We start from the raw sequence: 14926 nt of genomic DNA on the forward strand, positions 1-14926 counted from the left end.
GTAACCCTCATTGTATGAGGAGTAAGGGACATCGGAAGAAAAGTGCTGTGTTTTGAAATAAGCGCTATGTAGATGCTCCCAATTTCAAAATAAGCTACGTAATTGATGTAGCTCAGTTTGAGTAGCTTAGTCCTGCTGTGTAGTAGGGATGTTAAATATTGGTTAATTGAATAGTCGAGTAACCTCAGGAATTCTTATTGGCGAGTTGACTATTCTATAGTCCCTGGGGGTGCAGCGCAGGGTGCCAGGCAGGAGCCAGTCTGCAAGAGGAGCCAGTTTAAAAACCAGCTCCTCCTGCGTACCGGTTGCTTGTTGCCCAATATTGCTGCCTCTGATAAAGAGGCAATAGTGTGGGGTGGCAGGAGCTCTGGTCTGGGGAAGAGGGGAGTTTGAGCTCCCAGCTCCTAATACACTTTAAATGAAGAGCCACGAGGGGGTAGGTCCTGGACCCGGCGTGAGCCAGAACTGAGCTAGGCTGCTGGCCAACCTGCTAAAAAATTTGAGTGCGGGAGGGGGGAGGAAAATGCGTGTAGTCTATAGCATTAACCTATAAGGTTTTGCTTATCGGTTAATCAACTATACTATTACATCCCTACTGTGTAGATGCATGCGCGTGCGCGCGCGCGCGCACACACACACACACACACACACACACACACACACACACACACACACCCCATTTTCTTGCCAGCAAGTTAAAGAAATATAGATTAGATAAATGGACTGTAAGGTGTAAGCGGGGAAGGGATAGCTCAGTGGTTTGAGCAGCAGCCTGCTAAACCCAGGGTTGTAAGCTCAATCCTTGTGGAGGGGATTTGGGGCAAAAATTTGTCAGGAATGGTACTTGGTCCTGCTGTGAAGGCAAGGAACTGAACTCAATGACCTTTCAAGGTCCCTTCCAGTTCTAGGAGATAGGCAATCTCCATAAATTTCATTGGATAAAAAGCTGGCTGAATCATTGGGCTCAATGTCTGTTTGGCAGTTGGTATCAAGAGTGCCCTTTTATTCAGCACTGGTTAGGCCACATCTGTAGTACTGCATCCAATTCTGCCCCCTGCCCTCCCCCCCATTACAGAAAGAATGTAGACAAATTGGAGAAAGACCAGTGGGGGGACAAGAAAAATGATTAGGAGGCTGGAGCACATAACTTACGAGGAGAGGGGGAATTTGATAGCTGCATTCAACTATATGAAGGGAGTTCCAAAAAGGATGGAGAGCGGCTGTTCTCTGTGGTATCAGATAAGAGAACAAGGAACAATGGTCTAAAACTGCAGTGGGGAAGGTCTAGGTTGGATAGTAGGAAAGAATATTTCACTAGGAAGGTGGTGAAGCACTGGAATGGGTTACCTGGGGAGGTGATGGAATCTCCATTCCTAAAAGTTTTGACAAAGCTCTGGCTGGGATGATTTAGATGGGATTGGTCCTGCTTTTAGCAGGGGATTGAACTTGATGACCTGCTGAGGTATCTTCCACCCCTATGATTCTATGTGCATTACATCTACTGCCCTAACACAGTTAGGGAATCCCAGCATGGCAAAGCTTTCCACTATGTCCTCCACATTTCCCCGAATCACTACCCTCTATAGCAGAGGGGTATTGGATTGCCTTTTCTACTTCGATCACAACAGCCCCCACTGTAGATTTCCCCACCAAATTGATTCCCAACTGACCTGTGGCTGTCTGGCGTTGCAAGCTTCCATGGGACAATTGCCACTCACTTGTCCACTGTCAGAGTGGGTCTCATTCTGGTATTCTTGTACTTCAGGGCAGAGGAAAGCAATTTGCAAACTTCCATGAAAGTGGCCTTATGCATGCAAAAGTTTTGAAGCCACTGCTGATAGTCCCATAGTTGCATAACTATGCGGTCCTACTAATCTGATCTTGTCTGATGGCACTAGAACAGACTTCCACTGTATCTTGCAATTTGCTCAAGTGCTTTGCTGAAGTGTGTTTTCATGGACTCCTGAGAATCTTCCTCGTTCTGGCGGACCTTGGATACGCTCTGGACATACTCCAGCACTAGGCGCACCAAGGTTAACATCATCATCATGCTTTGATGCTCAACAGGATCCATGATGGGTTCCATGCTTAGGCTGCTAGGGCATCTGTGTGAATAACCAAGGGAAAGAAGGGCGCAAAAAGACTGATTGCCATTGGTCTTATGCATGTGGCAAGGGAGGAAATGAGTGCATTATATGACACTGATGACGTTTACCCAGAACCACCGCCTTACAGTTTTGCTCCCAGCATGCCCTGAGAGCACAACCCAGAATGCGAAGGGGTGAAGGCACTGTGGGATAGCTGTCCACAGTGCATTCCTCTCAAAGTTGACGGTAGCCACACTACTGAGGATGTACTACTTCAGACTACATCAGATTCTTGCACAAAGTGCAGACATGCACTTTCAACATTACAAAATTGGGTGTTAAAAAGTCAATCTTAGTAAATTGGACCTTATCTAGTAGTGTAGACTTTACCTCAATTATGGCTGTGCAGCCCCCTTTAACCTTTAATAAAACCTAAACAACCCAAGCTTGACTTTTAGAGTTCAGTTTGAATCTGCAGCTGACATTTAGAGAAACTATCATTCTACTTGTAAATTATTGATTCACAAAAACAAAGAACCTCACAATTCTATTTTACAGTAATTTTTCAGAACAGAATAGGACTTTAAATAACAAAATCGCTGAGAAAGCCAATTAAGAAGTTAGTATATATTTCCAACTATAATTACAAAGTTCTTACAATTTTAAAAAGATACATCAAGGGTTTCCAGCAAAAAGGCAGATATTAAATATATTAGTAGTTGGAACAGATATGCTTATTAATACATCTGGCCTTTTTCCTTGCTGACATAAATTGGTATTTCCCATTGTCCTAAAACTGCGATATTGAATTTTTTAAAAGTTAGCTCAACTCAAACATCTATTAGAAAAGGGTTTTACTGAACGCAGTTCCAGCCTCATGATGTAGGTATTTTATAGGAAACACACCCTATATCCATATTGAGGCCCAACTTAAATGTATACCCCAAGTTTAAAAACACAGTAAGAGAACCATAAAAGTGCCACTGTGGCTTAACTACTAGGTAAAAGAAGCAGTGATAGATAAAAAGACATCTTTTAAAAAGTGGAAGTCAAATCCCAGTGGGGAAAATAGAAAGGAGCATATACTGTGTCAAATTAAGTATAAAAATATAGTAAGAAAAGCCAAAAAGGAGTCTGAAGAACAGTTAGCCAAAAACTCAAAAAGTAAGTCTGAAATGTTTAAGTTCATCGGAAGTAGGAAGCCTGCTAAACAGTCAATGGTGCCCTTGGAAGATCGAGATGCTAAAAGAGCACTCAAAGATGATAAAGTCATTGCGGAGAAGCTAAATGAATTCTTTGCTTCAGTCTTCATGGCTGAAGATTTTGGGGAGATTCCCAAACCTGAACCATTCTTTTTAGGTGACAAATCTGAGGAATTGTCCCAGATTGAGGTGTCATTAGAGGAGGTTTTGGAACAAATTAATAAACTTAACAGTAACAAGTCACCGGGACCAGATAACATTCACCCAAAGGTTCTGAAGGAACTCAAATGGGAAATTGTGGAACTATTAACTGTGGTTTGTAACCTATCCTTTAAATCAGCTTCTGTACCTAATGACTGGAAGATAGCTAACGTGACACCAATATTGAAAAAGGGCTCTAGAGGTGATCCTGGCAATTACAGACCGGTAAGTCTAACGTCAGTACCGGGCAAATTAGTTGAGACTATAGAAAGAATATAATTATCAGACACATAATTTGTTGAGGGAAAGTCATTATGGTTTCTGTAAAGAGAAATCATGCCTTTCCAATCTACTAGTGTTCTTTGAGGGGGTCAACAAGCATGTGGACAAGGGGGATCCAGTGGATATAGTATACTTAGATCTCCAGAAAGCCTTTGACAACATCCCTCACCAATGGCTCTTGAGTAAAGAAAGTTGTCATGTGATAAGAGGGAAGGTCCTTTCATGGATTAACAACTGGTTAAAAGACAGGAAACAAAGGGTAGGAATAAATGGTAAGTTTTCTGAGTGGAGAGAGGTAACTAGTGGGGTCCCCCAAGGGTCTGTCTTGAGATCAGTCCTATTCAACTCATTTACTCCTTTCTCTAGATCATTTATAAACAGTGAAGTGTCAAAATTTGCAGATGATACCAAACTGCTTAAGATAGTCAAGACCAAAGCAGGCTGTGAAGAGCTTCAAAAAGATCTCACCAAAATAAGTGATTGGGCAACAAAATGGCAAATGAAATTTAACATTGAGAAATGTAAAGTAATACACATTGGAAAAAATAATCCCAACTATTCATACAATATGATGGGAACTAATTTAGCTACAACTACTCAAGAGAGATTTTGGAGTCATTATGGATACTTCTCTGAAAACATCCACTCAATGTGAAGCAGCAGTCAAAAAAAGAAAATAGAATGTTAGGAATAATTAAAAAAGGGATAGAGAAAAAGACAAAATATCTTATTGCCTCCACATAAAACCATGATATGCTCACATCTTGAATACTGCATACAGATCTATCTCAAAAAAGATATATTGGCATAGGAAAAGATTCAGAGAAGGGCAACAAAAATTATTAGAAGTTTGTAATGGGTTCCATATGAAGAGAGATTAAAAAGACTTGGACTTTTTATCTTAGAAAAGAGGAGACTAAGGGGGTATATGATAGAGGTCTATAAAATCATGACTGTGCAGGAGAACGGATGGATGCAGAGTCTGGCAAGGAGGGAGGGTGCAGGCCACGGTGGGGGTAGGATGTCTGGCCAGGAGGGAGGGAGCAAAAGCAAGGGAAGGTGTAGTGTGTGGCCAGGAGGGAAAGTGCAGGAGAACGGATGGATGCAGAGTCTGGCAAGGAGGGAGGGTGCAGGCCACGGTGGGGGTAGGATCTCTGGCCAGGGAGAGGCTGCAAGAGTATCCTGGGTGTGCGGGGTCTTGGAGGAAGGTTACGTGAGGTGGGTGAGAGTGCAGGATCTGGACATGAGGACATGGAGGGGGGAGACTTGCTTGCTTTTGAACTCTGCGCGGCTCCCAGGCACGGCCTCACACTGCTCCCAATGGCCAGATTCCAGCCAATGGGAGCAGCAGGGAAAGCCTCAAGGCAGCAGGTCAGTGCACTGCTGTTTCCCCAGCCAGGGTAGAGAGAGGGGGAGTGGCAGTGTGCAGAGCCACCTCTGGCTCTGCTTCTTCCCAGCGAGGCGGATCCAGCAGGGAGGCTCGAGGCTCACCCTGACCCCTCCAAGAAAACCAGTGCTGTCATGCCAACCTCACGGGGGGGGGGGGGGGGGGGGAGGGAAGAGGCCACAAGGCTGGAGCACCCATGCAGGCTCTCTGCTGCAGGGCGGGGGTGCTGGGGGCTGAGCTCGAGCCTCAGACTACAGTTTGAGAACCACTGCAATAGATGGATACAGGTGGACAAGGGAGCACAAGGAATCCATATAGTAGCCAGAGTTCTCAGCACCAGAAGCCTAATCACTGTAAATATTAATGCAAAGGATAGATTTAAGGAAAGACCTGAAAGTGGATAATGAGGTTTGTAGGGAACTCGTCCCAAAGATGAGGGGCAGCCTGAGAGAAAGCACAAAAGTATTTGTTTGAAAAATTAACAAGTGGGCAATGCAGCCTGGCATCACAGGTTGCTTGGAGATGAGGATCAACAGAAAAAGAGAGATGACAGTTGTGGCCAGTCCCCACCCTGTCTTGCTGATGACAAGAGTGCATGGCTGCCTTGGAGGTAGGTGATTCATAGTATTTCAGGGGGTAACTTAGAGCGAGATGCCAAGAGATGCACAGAAGGTGCTAAGTGCCCTCCTGTCCCAAATGAAAGTCTATAACAGTGGAGTATTTTCAGCAGCTTGCAGGACTGAGCTCTTCTAGAGTTAAGAATAACAGGAATAAATGCTAAGAACAAATAAGGTAGGAGAGAAAAAGTTCAGGAGAGATCACTGATTCAATGAATAATAGAAATGTCATGATTAATCAGTGTGAACCTGAACTTCAATTACATAACAGATTCATTATCTGATGATATACCTCATGTACCCACACCATAATATTCTCTTAATACACGACTTGAAATATCAATGGGCATTCTTATCTCCTCAAGATTTCCATTATAAACATCTTTTTAACACCACCTACCTGTCCACTAAGCATGTTTAATTATAGAGGTATTTGTTATAAGAAACAGTTAATAGATCATAGGGTATGAATATTATTTCTTAACAATTATGGAGTAATAAAAATGTTAAGGCGAGTCTGCATGAACATTCTAAGCTATAATTACTTTCTGATCGCAAGATCACTGAATGTATTGCTCCTGAACAGATTAGCAGCTTACTTAATTATATATTATACTATGTGGGCAAATTAATTGGCACTTTTAGATTGATGGGTTGAGTTCACGTTAAAAATGTATTTGACTTGGCTCCCTTTTCCTCCTGAAGTCAGAAATTAATTTTATAACTCAGCTGATAAACAATTGTGTGAAGCAAATACAAGAAAAGCTCAGTACGAGGAAAAAAAGCTATTATCTCTTTCCTCTATGCTTTGTATGTTGCTTCCAATCTTGGAAGTGTTTAGTGGAAAACACATGGGTTAGAATGAGAAATGGTTTTCATAGGAGAAGCACCATTAAAAAACAAACCCAAAATCCACCCAACCAACTAAAACAGCTGAATCCTGGTAAAGATTAAAAAGAGCTTTATGATTGCTTTGCTGCCACCATCCTTTACTTTGTAAACTATTCTGTCCTATCTACCTTTTCCTGATTCTCTCTTCTGTATCCCTTTTTTAGCATTAAGATGGACCATAATATGCTTTCATCTCCCCCACAAGCAATATACTGTATTCAAAAGGTAAATAAACATAAGCAAGATTTCATATGCAACTTAACATAAGAACAGAAATATTATGCAAGGTAATACAAATTGAACTCTGTCACTAAATAGCTAGATTTTACAAGTTAAGCCCTCGATTAACCAGGATACATTTTGGACATCCCAACAATTACTCATGAAACATGCTCTAAAGACAGGTTTTCACTAATGTTCAGTCACATCATTAGGATTCTTTCAGGCAATAAAGAGAAATTATTAACAGTGTTTACTGACAAGTTTTCTATTCACCTCTACACTGCTTCAGATGACAGTTTAATTGCTGTAGTGTACATGAGACAAAAACATTTTTAGTACTGCTACAAGGCTTGAAACTGTCCCATGATATCTCAAAACACATTTTCTGTAACAGTGTGGAAAAATATTTTGTCCCAGCAACTAAACTCTTTTCAGCAGCATACTTAAGCTGCATTTACTCTAGCAAAATCATTGTTTTTCTAGTGCAGATTGATTGAAATACCAGCTCTACTCTCAAAACTGATTCTGAACTGGAAGTGTCCATCATAGCTATGCACTGAAGCAGATTTCAGAAGGACTGATAAACACTAGACACAAAAGGCCAATGTCACATATTTGCTTAGCTGTTTCTCTATACCAGGGCTATGCAAAATATGGCCCAAGCTGCCAGTTTGGAACATGGACACAGCTGGGAGCCTCAGGCAAGCTCCCTGCCTGCCCCACACTCTGCATGCCACTCAGAAAAGTGGCTGCGGAGCCATTTGTCTTTGAACAGCTGTGAGCACCCCTCCCATCAGGCTGGCAGCTACTCACACACCCACATGGCCCCTGCAGGAGGTGCGAGGGCAGGGCTGGAAGGGAGCCTGCCTGAGAAACCTTCTGGGCTGCTGGCTAGAAGTCACCCAGGTAAGTCTTCTGACTACAGCCTGCCTCTGGCACCCCAATACCTCCCTCCCCCAACCCTCTGCCCCTTCCTGCCTCCCAACCCCAAATAACCAAACCCTCTGCCCCCAGACTCCCTCCCTGACCCTGTACCCCAAACCCCTGCCCCCCTTCCTACACCCCAGTTCTCTGCCCCAGGTCACAACCACCTCCTTCATCCAGTCTCCATCCTAGACCCCACATCTCCTCAATTAATATCATGGAAGAGTACGGCCCTTTACTACTTTCTGAATTCTTGGACTGGTCCCCTCATAAAAAATGATTTCCCATCTCTGTCCTACACAATACAGGAATATAAACTCCAAACTGAAAGAGACAAAGTGTTCACTTAATCAGTACCTGCTTCTTACATTGGTCAGTTGTGGATGCTTAAGGAAATGCATAAATCCTCCCATAACACATTTAATTCGGCAGAGCTATACCAAGAAAAATGTATTATTGACCTCAGATGGTGAGGTAAGGGGTGGGCGGTAATTATTTCCTAGCTAGTGACTGCAGATGCTGTTCTTGTTTATGTAAATTTCTAATTCTTTTCCTGAAATATATGGTGAGAAAGGTATTGTCCCAGATTGATGGCTCTGTAAATATATTTCTCTTTGAAGAGAAATGAGAAACAGATTGTCTAGAGAGCACTATATCATTTTAAAGGCATTCATTCCCTTTTTCATCCTGTCATGTTCAGGCCTTCCCAAACCCTTCCAAAGGCTGCCAAATCTTAGTAGACAGAGAACAGGATACAGTGGAGACTTACACCGTTCCACATCTGGTTAAAGTAGGAGACTACTGTGATCATCGTTTAAGAATGCATTTAAATATGTTATTGACAAATTTTACACCAGCATGACAATGGCCTCTTCCCCTAATGGTCATTTCCCAGATCATCATGCAGCCAACATATCCAGCCTTCCCCAGACACCATTCACAGTGAAAAGGAAAGCAAACAAGATAAAACATATACAAGTAAAATGAGACAGAAGAAGTAATAAGGTACAGTCTACGTTTAAGCAGCTGCTAGCCTCGTTAGCACAATGTTTATAAAGTAAGACTATTTGGGAAAAAAAACCAATGAAGTGCACGTATCAGTTATTCAAGTGACACGAGAAGAAATCAGAAAAACTTTATTGTAATTAGGCTGGGGAAGCTGCGCTGATAAGAAAGTCAGTGAGGAAGCCATCAGCATCCCAACTTGAAGGAAATATTCAGGAAGAAACACAGTAGACACTAGAAAAACTGCTCAAAAGGCTACCTCAAGATTTCCAAAAACGGGGGAATTGGCATAGGCCCAGTGTAAACAGACCCACTGTAGGAAGCATAGTCAGGAGCTGTTGCATCTACCCAATCTCTGGTCAGCATGATGGGGAATGACATCAGTCAGTGCAAATGAAAGCAAATAAAGGTTGTTGGGACAACAGGGCCTACAAATGTACCCCAATTGTGAGCTGAGCTGTAAAAGAATGTTAAACTTCATAAGATGTTGCAGTAACCTATAACAAAATTTTGATGTGGAAAAGAAGAAAAGGGATACCAAATAACTGGATTGGTCTAAACAAAAAGGCAGAGTTGATCCTTGTATAAATAATTACTTGTTAAATTATGCTTGTTAAAATGTGGAGTCAGAAGTTAATGAGCTAAACTGAATGCCCGATATTAGGACTAATAGGCGGTCAAAGTAATGAGGGGGTGGGCTACTCCACCCATCACTCCTTTTAAGTCCTTAATAGAAAAAGATTCTGTGGCGAAAGTATATAAGAACAAAAGAAAGAACGCTCCAGAAGAACAAATGGAGCTACAAACCAATGGCTTCCTCACAATGACTGCCACTCCTATTTTCTGGAACTTCATCAGTCTGATCCTGACCAGAATGGGGCAATGAGAGAGGGGGACTTAAGTGACTTCACCCTCCCTGCCAGCTCCAGTTGAATTCTAAACACCACCTGGGATGACAAAAACAATGAGGAGTCTTGTGGCACCTTAAAGACTAACAAATTTATGTGGGCATAAGCATTCATGGCCAGGAACCCACATCTATCTTCAGTTTGGCAGGTACATACATTCAATGGCGAGTGTGTTAAAGTACTATGTGAGAGAACAGTGCTAACAGAGTCAATTGAATCAGGGTGGATGTGGCCCATTCACAACAGTCAATGAGAAGGTGTTAATACCAAAAGAGGGGAAATTGTTTTGTAGTGAGCTAGCCACTCCCAGTCTTATAATGTCAAGTTTGCACATGAATCCCAGCTCCACAATTTCATGTTGAAGTCTGTTTTTGAAGGGTTTTTGCTGAAGTGTGGCAATTTGCAGGTCTGTTACTAAGTGTCCAAGGAGATTGTATGTTTGCTCAGAAATAGTCACTATGTATATTTAGTAAGTTAAAGTCTTATTCCAAGAAAAATACATAACATTTTCCACAGCCTTCTCTCTATGTGCATATTCCCTTCCAGTACTGTGAAATTCAACCTTTCACTACTGTACAGAAATTGGCATTATAATCACTAATTTCTGGTCTGAGTTCTTAACAGAATTAAGTCTTTTTCAGGATGATATGTATCATTTCTTTAGTTAACTTTATTTCATCTGAGTGATTTTTACCTATGAAAGTTCATGCCCAAATAAGTCTGTTAGGACATATCTACACAGCAGGGCAAAAGTCAAATTAAGCTACTCAGCTTCAGCTACATCAATTGCGTAGCTGAAGCCTATTAGCTTAATTCGGCTTCTGGCACTGTCTTCACAGCAGAAAGCTGAAGGAAGAACACTTTCTTCGACTTCCCTTATTCCTTGTGAAATGAGGGTTACAAGTGTTGGAGTAAGAAGTCCTCTGACTCACCATTATTTCAAAATAATGGCTTGCTGTGTAGATTCACTTTTATCAGAATAACGTCAGTAGACATGCTGCTGTGTAGACATGCCCTTAGTATTTAAGGTGCCACAGGAGTCGTTGGTTTCGCACATACAGGCTAACCCCTCAGACTCATTTCTCTAAGGCTATGTCTACTCTGGGAAGGTTTGGCAACAAAGTGCTGTCAAAATGCAAAAGTGAAAACAGGTTAAACTGGTTTTTCTGCCTACTATTATTGACATTTCATGGCCACATTGCTCTATTTGTTAACAGGGGTGGTAGCAAAGTAATGTGGGTAAGCATCCCACCATATAATGTTGTGGGAAGGGAGAGCTGATCCATGTGCTTCTTGGGATTCCCTCACTCCCACAACATTCTCAGCTGCTGGGAGGAGCATCAGGAGTAGCTCTGTGCTCTCCATGCTGAGGAATGTCAAAGCAGTACAGCAGTCTCTCTAGCCCTCCTCCTGCAGTAGCAGTCTGGAATGCTTGTTTTGCCCTGCTAGAAACACAGCAGCAGGCAATGCTTTTTGTTCCCCAAACAGAGTAGCTCATTCAGCTGTCAGATGCTTCCCGGATGTTTGAAATGGGAGGAGCACACGCTTGCAGGGCAGCAGAGATCCCAAAAGACTGAATGCAGCCATTCAAATGTCAGTGGTTGAATAATAAGATTAAACATGCTGAAGGTTTTTTAATACAGTTAGTCCTGCCAACTTGCAGTATGGCACGGTACTACTATTCTGTGTGTACATATCACATTTTAGTTTTCCAGAGAAAGCTTGGACGCATCTCAGTCACTCACACAGAAACTTGAACTTTGTGCCTCATGTTCAATTTGTACACTTTCCGTTTTTTCTTTCCAAATATTCTAAATATTTTTCCTACATGGATTACTCTTGAAATTCAATAGTGAAAATTTCTCTCTCTATACTCCCACTTACAGTATGCACAAGCTGTTAAACAGAATTAGTCCACACTTACCTTCTATGTCAGGCATCATAGGTCAGCAAAACTTTTTCAGCAGAATATCAAAACACAATAGGCCAATAACTTCCTAGTTACAAAACATAACTAAAAGCCTGACTAGTAAGTAACAAAGAAAGATGTGTTGGTAGCACAAATATAACACATAGGAATGCAATTTGGAAAGTATTTTTATTTTGGTTTATAGGATTATAATATATTCCTTTTCAAATCTACAGTAGATGTGGAGACAGATGCAAACCTGGATTTTAACAGTTTCTGTACCAGGGCTGGGAAAGATGCAGCCCCCTAAGCTACCAGATCCAGCCCGCGGACACAGCAGGGGATATCAGGCAGACTCCCTGCTTCTCCTGAGCCCCTCCCACACTGCTCAGAAAAGTGGCTGCTGCAGCCATTTCTCTCTCTCAACTGTGAGCCCAAGGAGGGGGGAGCGGTGCTTCACGGGCTGCTCCCACCCCCAGCACAATCCCATTGGCCAGATATTGGCCAATGGGAGCTGCCCGTTTGAAGACTGCAGCGCGTGAAGTATCCTCCTCACCTCAGGCTCTTAGTTCCTATCACACATGGCCCCTGCAGCTGTGCAGAGAGCGGGGTAGGCAGGGAAGCTGCCTGAGAACACTGCTGGGCTGCTGATTGGGAGTCATCCAGATAAGTCTCCTGGTCAGAACCTGCCTCTGGCACTCCATCCCCTCTTCTTTCCCCCAACCCTCTGCTCCCCACACTTACCCCCCTACCCCACATAAACCAAACCCTTTGTACTCCTCCTGAACCCATAACCCCTCCAAAACCACGCACCCCAAGCCCCTGCCCAAGGCCACATCCCAAACCCCTGTATCTCTCCTGCACCCCATACCCTGTCCTAGGTCCACTTACAACCCAAACCCCTGCATCCCAATCCCCTGCCCCATGTCACAACCCAAATCCCTGCAGCCCAGTCCAGTGTGTCAGGTCACAGCTGCCTCCTTCACCCAAACTCCCTCCCAGATCCCAATGCCTTACCTCAGGCTCCCTTTTGCACCCAACCTTCATCCCAGACCCTGCATCTCCATTAATATCGTGAAAGAGTGCAGCCCTCGACCTCTTTCCAAAATCTTGGAGTGTCCCCCCCATCAAAAAATATTGCCCATCCCTGGGCAATGAGACAGGACTCAGGGTAAAGAAATATTTCCACAGTGGAGGGCTGTGGCAATACAAGCCACCTGCAATCTCCTGTATACTGAAGGGGGAGGGTTCACAGGGCTACCAAGGCTTTAGAAAGGGTTGTTCATGGTTTGTGAGGCGTGTGACCATAGCACCTGGAGATGTGCTGAATAGGTGCAACAAATGGCTTTTCACTTATATATGGAGGGAATGCAGCATGAAAAATTTGCAAAGTCCAAGAAGCCATAGGGAAAGCAAGCTGAATCCCAGGGAGATGATGCAGAGAGCCAAAGCCCTGTCGGGTGCTCCTTAACCTTCCCTTCCCTGCCAGCAGCAATCTCCACAAACAGCAATGCAGCCTAAGCTCTCCACACACATGGTCAGTTTACCCCTTATTTCTAATGAGGGCAGAAAATGTACACACAATGGGCATTTACTCCGGTTGAAATGTCACAAAGACAAGCAGGTCATTGGTTTCCACCCCTCCCAAACTGTGGATGGATACTTAACCAAGAAAATTTGCCCTTCAGGAGGTACATACACAAGGTATGTGGTGATCTGCAAATTCCCTACGGCTATCTACTTCTGAGCTGCTCACTCCAGTTCCACACACACCGTCACCTTTCCCATGCCTACAGCAATGAAGAGGAGAATCTGTGCCCTACGCTCCTTCTTATACACTGAAGTCCAGAGTATGTACAGGAGAAGAGATTAAAGTAGATCAAAAGAGTCTATATGTTTTATTTTGTTCAAATAACAGAATTTTTAAAAGACAACCTCTCTTTGGGATTACAAGAACTACATTGAATGCCGTAAACATTTCTTATTAACTACATATTAACGCTTTGGTAAAGCAGACACAGAATTACCTGCAATAATCCAATGAAGCAAAGGAATGAGTCATCAGTCTGCTAGCTGAATAATAAGCTACATTGTAAATTCAGATGGAGGTAAGCATAGTAAAGAATGAAAAGCCAGTTCATGAAATTATACCTCTGAGAAAGTGTCTAGAAAGGTAACTCATAAACATACCTATCTAGCCTAGAATTAAGCAGTTTAAAGGAAATCCAGAGGGGTGGAGATGAGGGGCATGCACAGAAAAGCCCTATGAGATAAAAGGATAAACCTTTTCAAATTCTATTTCAGGAATATAATTTTCTATTACTTGTGGTAGGCTGGTTTACACATTCGATAGAAAGAATGCACCATTATCTATTCAATTTAGTAAGCAATTTGAATAATTTCTGTCCCTATTAACATCTATCCAATTTTTTCCACAAAAGAAAAAAAGCTAAAAAGGAAAATAATTCAAGTATCTTCTCTAATTCTGTAGTCAAGAAAAAAAACAACAGTTTTTTTCTTTGAAAGTAGTAAGAATCTATTCTGATAACTCATTACACCAGAATATTTCTAACACTGTCAGAAAAAAGCTCAAGTTCTGCTTTCAGTTTCAGTGATCTAAATATTGAATAATTCCATGATTAGAGTTTATTATGCCAAGTTTAGCAAGCTAACAGTGCAAAACTTAGCCCAGCAGGTTCTTACTTTCATCACTATTGGTGATGCAGCCCAACATTTAGATGCTCTATTAGATCATGCAGCTCAAAATTTCAATGGTGCATGGAAGGGGGAAGGATTGCCCATTTCAGGAAAAAATAACAGTGTATGTTGGTTTCACATCTACTTAGAATTTACCTCTCCTTCCACAAAGCACAAATATGTATTAATTTTCTTAGGAGTTAAAATTGTTTAAAATCAAATCCCACAAGCAAAATTACTGAATAAATCAACAAAACACCATCAACACATGCCTTAATATGGAAATCTCACACTACCCAAAGGGACTCAGACTCCTCACTACCACAGCAAATCCATCTGTTCTTTCAACATCTAACAAACCACACAGCCCACACCAAAATCCTTTGCTTTGCACAAATGCTGCACCTTCATCCCGACCTCTTACTTGTTCCCATGAAGAAATAACTGACTTGACTTTACCAGTCTGTTACAATTCCAAGGTGAGCTGCACCTTTGAGCCCCTCACTCGCTCTCTCCATGAGCACCAGGTCCATGCCTGTAATTTTCTCAAAACAGAACCCTGTTTCAGGCTGGATGTCCTGCAGACCAAAGCTA

The 14926-nt window shown here is 42.5% G+C and overlaps 1 protein-coding gene across 13 annotated transcripts in view; it reads right to left on the bottom strand.

The window, feature by feature from the left end:
- Nucleotides 1–14926, bottom strand: part of LRRC3B (leucine rich repeat containing 3B) — an 85869-nt gene that overhangs the window by 39731 nt on the left and 31212 nt on the right. For 2 of the 13 annotated variants that reach the window (XM_075922007.1, XM_075922019.1), the window contains one exon: nt 1671–2105. The exons of 9 other annotated variants lie outside the window; for them this stretch is intronic. The gene's annotated coding sequence lies outside the window, so the exon portion shown is untranslated. Of the gene's footprint in view, nt 1–1670; nt 2106–9077; nt 9410–14926 lie in introns of those variants that run through there. 2 more of the 13 variants (XM_075922016.1, XM_075922011.1) reach the window with 1 other exon arrangement.

This window comes from Pelodiscus sinensis, chromosome 2 (genome assembly GCF_049634645.1).
Source record: "Pelodiscus sinensis isolate JC-2024 chromosome 2, ASM4963464v1, whole genome shotgun sequence".
Lineage (NCBI taxonomy): Eukaryota > Metazoa > Chordata > Testudines > Trionychidae > Pelodiscus > Pelodiscus sinensis.